At 40.8% G+C, this 8,963-nt stretch overlaps 1 pseudogene; it reads left to right on the forward strand.

Moving 5' to 3' along the window:
• The first annotated feature begins 205 nt into the window (after positions 1 to 205).
• On the forward strand, positions 206 to 2,686 carry LOC114639258 (annotated as a pseudogene).
• Positions 2,687 to 8,963: the final 6,277 nt, after the last annotated feature.

The following is an 8,963-nucleotide window of genomic DNA, read 5'->3' on the forward strand; positions in this document are numbered from 1 at the left end:
AGTCATGTGCCATCATGCATTGAAATCATTTATTTTTTCCTATTTTTGATACTTGGAATTGAACTCGGGTGCTGTATAGGTTAGACAAATGATCTACTACAAAGTTCAAACCACCACCATGTTCTTATCACTTTAAATAATTCCCAGTGAGGTGGAGCGGCCAAAGGGCAAGCTGCACGGGGCAGCGAGGCAGGGAGGTTTTGCTATGAACAGGATTCAGATTCACATCTTGCCAACGAATTGGGGGAGGGTCACCCTAGTGTCCAGATCTCAGGAGCACCCTTCTTATTCGTTCACTCAATGCCCGTGCCCTCAGCCATGTCTTGGGGGTCAGGAGTTTTGCATTAAGCGTGTTCTTGAAGACAAGAATGCACCCGTCAAACAATGTAGTTATATTTCGACAAAGAATGGAAAAAGGTGCCCCAGTGCTGCCCCAAAGCCCGAGAAGAAAGATGGGGTGTCTTTCTGTGCAGAACATGTGTGCCGCGCCAACCCCGACCAGCGGGAAGAAGACGCAGGACACCAGGTTCCTTCTCGAGGCAGTTTAATCAGGATTCTTCAAGCTTCTTCTTTCTTCTTCTGGCCCCTCCTCTTCCCTCGGCTCTGACTCTTATACCAAAGCCTCCGCCAATGGATGGCCACTACGTGGCCAATCACCATAGGTCCCACTAGATCACACCACTCATAGCACAGCCCCATGCCTAAATATGGAGTTATTTATCACTCCAACAAGGTGGCAGCACGCGCCATCTTTAGGGCCAGGCACTGGCTCTCCCCAAACATGCTCAAAGGAATGCCTTAATACTTTATCCTCAAATGAAGAAGAGCAACCCAGGCCCTATGGGTGAAACCCTCTTATGTCAGTTGAACTCATATGCTAAATCAGAGCTAGGCATGCAGACCCCAGAAAGTAGCCGAAGTGAAGCGAGCCAGATACTGGATGAAGACAGCTGGAGTGATGGGGACCAGGAATCCATTACTGTGGATCAGACATGGAGAGGTGACACTGACAGTGAAGCTGATAGCATAGACAGTGCTCAAGAAGATCTCCTAAGAGTGTAAACTGACGTAGCCATGATGAAAATCAGTGTGGATTTTTCTTTAAAATATTAAAAATAGCTGGGCATGGTGGTACAGGACTTTTATCCTAGCACTTGGGAGGCAGAAACAGATGAATATCTGTGAGTTACAAGGCAGCCAGGGATATATAGAGAAATCCTGTCTTAATAAGTAAGCAAGTAAACAAGCAAACAAGTAAAAATCCAAGTAAATAATAGAACTATTACATGACAACTATATCATTCTTTTGCCCATAAGAAAGAGATATTTGTATATGCGTGTTTACTGCACATACTGGACTAGGCTATCACACATCAATCATTAATTAGAAATAAATAAATAAATAAATAAATAAATAAATAGGCCCACAAATTTGCCTACCGGCAATCTGATAGAGGCATTTTCTCAATTGAGGTTCTTCCCTGATAACTCTAGCTTGTATCAAATATATGAAAATGCTACTAGGAAATGTTGCTGTGTATATTAATTAAAATAGTAGAAGACAAGCAAATGGAAGTAGTAGGAAAATGTTGTATATTAACTTGAAACAGTTGAATTCTTTCCCTAACACCTCACTCTCTTCAACTTTATCAGTTTTTTTTTTTTGGTTTGTTTTTGATCTTTGAGTAAACTTTCAAGGCAAAACTAAATATTTGCCCTGAAAAATTTAATTAAAGTTTTACTGATTTTTAAAAAAAAAGATCCCCTAAAACATGCTGGTGTCTATACAGCCAAAGAAGTAGCTCTTATTATGAGAGAAAAGCTGATTCGTTTGCAGTCTTTGTACAATGATCAGTTTAAACAACTACAGCACCTGCTCAAAGAGAAGAAGAGCCATTATTTACATAATCAGAAAGTGGAACACGAAGCTTTAGGTAGTAGTCTCTTGACTGGCCCTGAGGGACTTTTGGCCAAAGAGAGAGAGATTTTAAAGCGACTAAAATGTCTTAGGCGATACCATCAGCGCTATGGAGTAGAAGCCTTACTACACAGGCAGCAGAAGGAACACAGAATGTTAGCCACAGATGGGGCTGCCCAACAGGCTCATACCATTCGTTCCAGTCAGAGGTGTTTAGCCTTTGTGGAGGACGTTCGCTGCTCCAATCAGTCTCTTCCGATGACAAAACACTGCCTTACCCATATCTGTCAGGATACAAATCAGGTTCTATTCAAATGCTGCCAGAGATCTGAAGAGGTGCCCTGCAACAAACCAGTTCCTGTAAGCCTTTCTGAGGATCCCTGATGCTCACTGCATTTCCAGTTGCCTCTTCAGATGTATAAGCCCGATCAAGTACTGTCTGTGCCAGACGCTCTGGAAGCCGGCACGGTGGATCTGTACTTGAGTGCTGCCGAGCTTCAGCCCACCAAGAGCTTACCATCCAAGCTGATGACTTGGATGTTGTGGGTGATGGCATGCAGTGCCCTCTGTCACCGCTGCTCTTTGATCCTTCACTAACTCTTGAAGATCATTTAGTTACAAATTGCCAGAGGCCCAGGACAGATGCAGGTGGCTGGGGATGGGTGCAGATCCCAGGGACCTCAGAATGCAGAGAAAGCCTGTGCGCCATTCCCTCAGCATAGATTGGCTACTGCAAATGGAAAACCAGAACCCACTTCTATCAGTTGACAGTTCATTCTGGGAATTGTTTGCCTTTGGATTTGAACTTCACATTCTTCAGACAAACATATCTTTGATCATCTCACATTGAACAGGGACAGCTCAGACCACATTGTTTCCTTCAGGGCTTTAGAATGCTATAGACAAACATAATCCAAGTTTGTGCAGAGTGGATATTTAGTATCTAAATTTTGGGATTTTTTTTTTTTTTGCAAGGAAGAGCATGAGGTGATCCCTGCCTTTGGGATGCAATGCATATTGGAGACTGCCTGGGAAAGAGACCTTTCTGTCATGGGACTTCCTAAGCCGTGGACAGAAATCCACATGGATGTCTGGGTGTGGTGGTGGTCAAGAACGGTGCTCTTCAGGTGTTGGCTTTTAGTGTCTGGCTAGCTGTATCCAAAGGCCTGTATCTAAACCTTCCCTTTGCTCCACATAACTGGGCAATATAAACCCCTTTTCCTAGTGACCTGTGACTGAGAAAAGCAGCTCACAGCTCTGGCCTCTCCTTAATTATCCTTGCTTTTAACTTATGTAAATGTCTGTGGTGGTTCCTCCATGTAAGATATAGAGAAATTATTGTATATAGTTTCTATTAAATGTTAAAATGTTATAAAAAAATTCCCAGCACTCTTCAACAGCTTTGCAGGGACATGATTCTGCAGTCCCATTTGCCTGTTCCTCTTCACTAGACTGTCCTGCTAAAGACACAGCCCAGTTTATATCAGAGTTCTCTTCGGTTCCTACAAGTAGCCTGGAAGCAATCCCACTGAACATGCCGAAGATGGAACACTAAGTTTATTTAAATGAAAGCTCTATTGTAATTCTGTACTATAGATTTCTTTTTGTTTTCACTCTGCTCTTCGAAATCCTCCCTGGTTTCTACTGTAGCTTTATCAGAACACGCCATTACACTGTCCTCAGTCCTGCTGGTTCAGTTAGTATACAACCTCTAGAGTGTGTGGTGGATGTCGACCCTAGAGCAGGCTACATAACAGAGAAGCTAGAGGTGGCACTCAGACCCATCTCACAAGATACAGATGGGAATGGAAGAGAAGCCACCAAAGAGGGCAACAAGCCTCTGAGATCATCTAGTGGGTTAAACTGCTCTCTGCCTTCAGGTCTGTGACTCATATACCGAGAAGTTCTTTTTAAAACTTTATATTGGTGGTGGTGGTGTTGGGTGTGTGTGTGTGTCCGCGTGTGTGTCTGTGTCTGTGTGTGTAAGTACATGCATGCCACAGTACACAAGCAGAAGTCAGAGAACAGCTTAACTTTCTTTCTGAGGTCAGTTTTCTTGTTCCACTATGGGTTTCAGGGATTGAACCTAAGTCACCAGACTTGCACAAGAACTTTTAAACACTGAGCCATCTCACCAGCTCTGACTTTAAGAACAAATCTACATTTTCTAAATAATTTTTAAAGCCATGTCTACTGGAACCTGTTGCTTGACTTTATGGTCAGTTTTTGGCCTCCTTGACGATAGTGAAGATCAAAGCATGTGCTCTTCAAACAGTCAATGACACAATAGCTCTATGTGGTCTGCAGAAGAGGAGAGAAGGTAGACCTCAAGTATCTTAGAAATTTATTCAAGTGGTAACACTCAGATCTGACTTGAATAATTCTACCTTAGCATCTGAGCTCTTTTCAATGACCTTCTCTGTCACAGGCCTCTTTTCATGGCCTTCTCTGTGACAGGAACTAGTGAAATGGGTTTTCTCGCAAGACTGAACTGTGATAATTTTCCAAGCTCTCAGTTGAGATTAATGCATGGGCATATGGGTTCTTCCCCTCAGCAGCTCCCTAGATACCACACCACAGTTACTCGGGGCTCAGCACAACTACTCTAACTCCCAGCTAATGTATCTCTCTGCTCCAGTGTCACCAGGACTCAAGCAGGCTCATCTAGTGCTCCCTGCTGAAAAAGTACCTACTTGCAAATAAAGTGGGACATTTATATTTGCATTTCAGGAAATAGAGCCAAGGCAAATATGATGGCTGCACTAACTAAATATTACAGGCATTTCCCTTTTAGTTCTGCCTGTCACCCACTCAATCTCACGTAGAATGGCCATGCAAGAATGTGATAGTTTTTCCTTCCTAAACTGGGACTTAGCATGTATAGAAAAGAATAGGAGAGAGGGAGAGTTAGCTATGGAAATATTTGCTTTCCTTGGGCCAAGTATCTGTGGAAAGAGATTAGGGTTGTTCAGGATCAAGTTATTTTTGTGTGCTATGTGTGGGGGAATCTCAGTGTGATACATATTTTTTAACACACACTCCAAAATACAGAGCTACAACACATATCATTTTTGTTCTAGTTCAGGTTACTCAGAGGTATATGGGACAGAAGTGGAAAATATTTGAAAAGAAGTAGATTTGTGCCTAGTGGCTATGTAAACCATGATCCCTTTCCCATCTCTAATATCTCAAAGGACAAAAATATATTATCTGGGGTTTTGACATTGTTGGAAATCAGAAGCATGCAGATAAAGAACACCTGAAGCTCTCATTCAGGCTTGTTAGAGAATGTATACTCTGATCAAAAGGCCTTTCTGTTGCTGGATTAGGAAACTCAAGTTAATTATGTGTATGAATATAAGGAGAGTTCAAGCAGGAAGGGAACTTAGGGGAGGGACAGGGCAAATACCAATGTGAAGCTGGAGGAATGATAGTCTAGAAAGGGAAGAAATTTGTACAAAATGAAACACCATGCATGGTAAAGCTAGGGCAGGAGCACTTTCCTTGCCACTTAGGATTTGTTGTTTGGAGGAGAGTTGCTTCTCAGGATTAGGAGGAAGATACAGATGGAATAGTTGATAATGGTTCCTGCAAAAGCAGACATACGCAAAGCTCAAAACTTTTTGTTTTTTTCAATAGTTGGGGGAAAATGACTACCTCCTGGCAAGAATTGGCTTACTAGACTAGTTCTTCCTTGTCATATTTATTCTTTTGAACACTGATAGCTGTTCATTTTGCCCAAGACCCAGCATAACCAGGATTCTCTGTGAGCCTGATGGGTCTTCTACATCCAAGACAATGGGGCTCATGAAACACAGGTTTTAATGAATGACAAACCAGAGTGTATTACTGATGAAAAGTGTATCATGTGTGTATGTGTGAAGTGTGTGTGTGGAGGGATGAATGAATGAATTTGGAGGATAAATACTTAGTGAATTACCAAAAGGGTATCTTGAAAGAGAAACTTAACTAAGGTTCAGAGATGGGAAAAACTATTAAGTTATTCAATACAACTTAAATTGTATTGTTATTCAATACAACTTAAATTAATTGAGTGATGTGGTATCTGAAATTTAACCTGTATGCCAGTCTGTGAGTTAGCTAAGGAGTATGTTTTAGGAACACCACCCTATAGTGATCTGTGTGTGTGTGTGTGTGTGTGTATATATATATATATATATATATATATATATATATATATGTATGTATTAGATATTATCCTCATTTAACTGACGAGGAAACTAAAGCTCAGAGCACTTAGTTACAGCTGGGACTCAAACCCATGTCTTTTGGCTCACATTCTCATTCTCTTTCTATGTTAATATAGTCTGATGGACAGGAGACAGACTTTAGAATCCAAGAAACCAAGTTGTAATCCTAGTTCCAACATTTCCTTGAGTACTTAGTTATTGGATATAGTATTTGTAGGTACTAGATGAAAAAAATATAGAGGTCGCCTGTGATAGTTTGAAGAGCATGGTGTGTCTGCACACACACACACACAGAGAGAGAGAGAGAGAGAGAGAGAGAGAGAGAGAGAGAGAGAGAGAGCTAGTTGAGTTAGGCTTAGTGGGACATGCTTGAAATCCTAGCACTTGGGAACTTGAGGCAGGTAGATACAGAGTTCAAAGCCACCCTAAACAACGTGGTGAACCTTTGTAGCAAAATCCAAACAAAATTATAAACAGTAAACATGCAACTTAATTAATAATATAGTTAACACTGAGAGTTCTTTAACCATTGGTGTCATTTATATAATGTTCTGAAAGATCAAGTAATGGAGACAGAAGAAAGAAGATCCATGGAGTTTGAAAGAAGAGTTGAGCAGTACAATGCATGGAGTTCTTAGGACAGTACAACTATTCTGTATGATTCAGTGATAGTGTCTATATAACATGATATATTTTTAAAAACCTGTTAACATTGTGTAACACAATGGATAAATGTCGATGTAAGCTATTTGTTTTACTTATTGGTAATAAGTTAATTGTTTCATCAATTTTAATTGGTACATGAAACTAATGGAAGATATTGATATTAGGGGAAACTGAAAGGATGTATGCAAACTCTCTGTACTTTTGGCTCAATTCTTTTTACCTAAAACATAAACTTTATTAGTTAAAATCAAGAAAAATGATCAGCTTACATAGCCACATATGGAATGCTGGAACACAGAGCTAGGAAAGTTCTGTTCAATTATAAAGACAAATGAACTGGTAGACCAGGAAATCCTCTCCAGAGGTCTGCACTGACATTAGAATGAGCACAGAATTACTTAGACATGTATAGAGATACTTAGGATTAACTATATATTGGCAACTTCTGAAGGAAAAAAAGAACAGGGGCTCATTCTATAAGATAACAATATTTACCATAAGCTGTAGCAATAAAGCCATGTGCTGTTAGCATGGATTAGAAGAATCAAAACTAAAAGTAATCAGAGAAACAGATCAGAAACCCTAGGATATTTATTACAGGTGTAGATAAGTTTGATGCATAACAGTGGTAAAATTGCAAAGAGCCAAGGAAAAAATGATCAGTTACAAAATGGTGCTCAGGTGGGACAGAAACTGAAGGAGGGGCCGTCCAGAGACTGCTCCACCTGGGGATGCATCCCATGTGCAGTCACCAAAGGTAGACATTGATGTGGATGCCAGGAAGTGCATGCTGATAGGAGCCTGATCTAGCTGTCTCCTTAGAGGTCTGCCAGAGCCTGACATATACAGAGGTGGATGCTCACAGTAACCATTGAACTGATCATGGGGTTCCCAATGGAGGAGTGAAAGAAAACTGAAGGAGCTGAAAGGGTTTGTGGCCCCATGAGGAGAGCAACAATACCAACCAACCAGAGCTCCCAGGGTCTAAACCACAGCCTGGGAGCACATAGGGAGGGACCCATGGCTCTGGCTGTATATGTAGGGGAGGATGACAGTGTAGGCAAAGGTGGGTGAGGAACTCCTTGGTCCAGTGAAGGCTAGATACCCCAGTGTGGGGGAAATCGTGGATGGGGAGGTGAGAGTGGGAGGGTGGGTGGGGGCATATCCTCATAGAGGGAGGAGGAGGGGGGATGGGATAGGCGGTTCCTGGGTGGGGAGGGGAAAGGGGATTACATCTGAAATGTAAATAAAATATCCAATAAAAAATTCTGAGGATTAAAAAAAATGGTGCTCAGAATTCTAATAGTAAACCCTACACAGAAATAAATTACAGATGAGAGGAATGAAGAGTGTACAAGCTAAAATGTTTAAAAGAACAACTTATTACATTACAATCTCAAAAAGTAAAAGTGATAATTTAAAAAAGCCACTTAAATTAAGGACCATTTTGATGACTGATTTGAATATCAGTTTGATTAGATTGAGAAGAACCTAGGGCATTAGGGAGAAGCACCTCCAAGCTTATCTGTGAATGATATTTCAGAGAGTTTTAACTCAGTAGAATGGGAAAGACTTACCCTAAATGTGGCAGCACTACCTCATGGGTTGGAGCCCCGGAATAAATAAAGATGGCAAAAGGGCAAAGCCATGTGAAAATCAGCACCATGCAGCTCTACTTCTGGTCCAAAGGATGAAGCCTCTACTGCTGCTGTGCCTTAACCAGCATGACAGACTGTAATCTTCTGAACTATGAGCCAAATCAACTTTTCTGCCACTTTGCTTTGAAGTTGCTTTGAATCAAGTATTTGTTTACAGTGACAAGAAAAATAATTAACATGGATCCTGAAACAAAGAACACAGAACAAAGTTTTAAAATATTAATAAATTTGACCTCCTTTAATTAAATGACTTCTATAACAAGGACAATATTAAAAGTTTAAAGATAAAACAGACTCAAAAGTTTATTTTAAATATATATAACTGACAAAGATTCACATTTATGAAATTCAAAAAAGACAAACAACCCTCTTTAAATGATCTGGAGGTGTGGCTAGCATGTAAAGTGTGTGTTTAGCATGTATAACACACAGGCATTGGGTTTCATCCCCACCACTTCACAAACACACACACACACACACACACACACACACACACACACACACACACAC

Source organism: Grammomys surdaster, unplaced genomic scaffold (assembly GCF_004785775.1).
Source record: "Grammomys surdaster isolate TR1022 unplaced genomic scaffold, NIH_TR_1.0 125690, whole genome shotgun sequence".
In the NCBI taxonomy this organism is placed as follows: Eukaryota; Metazoa; Chordata; class Mammalia; order Rodentia; family Muridae; genus Grammomys; species Grammomys surdaster.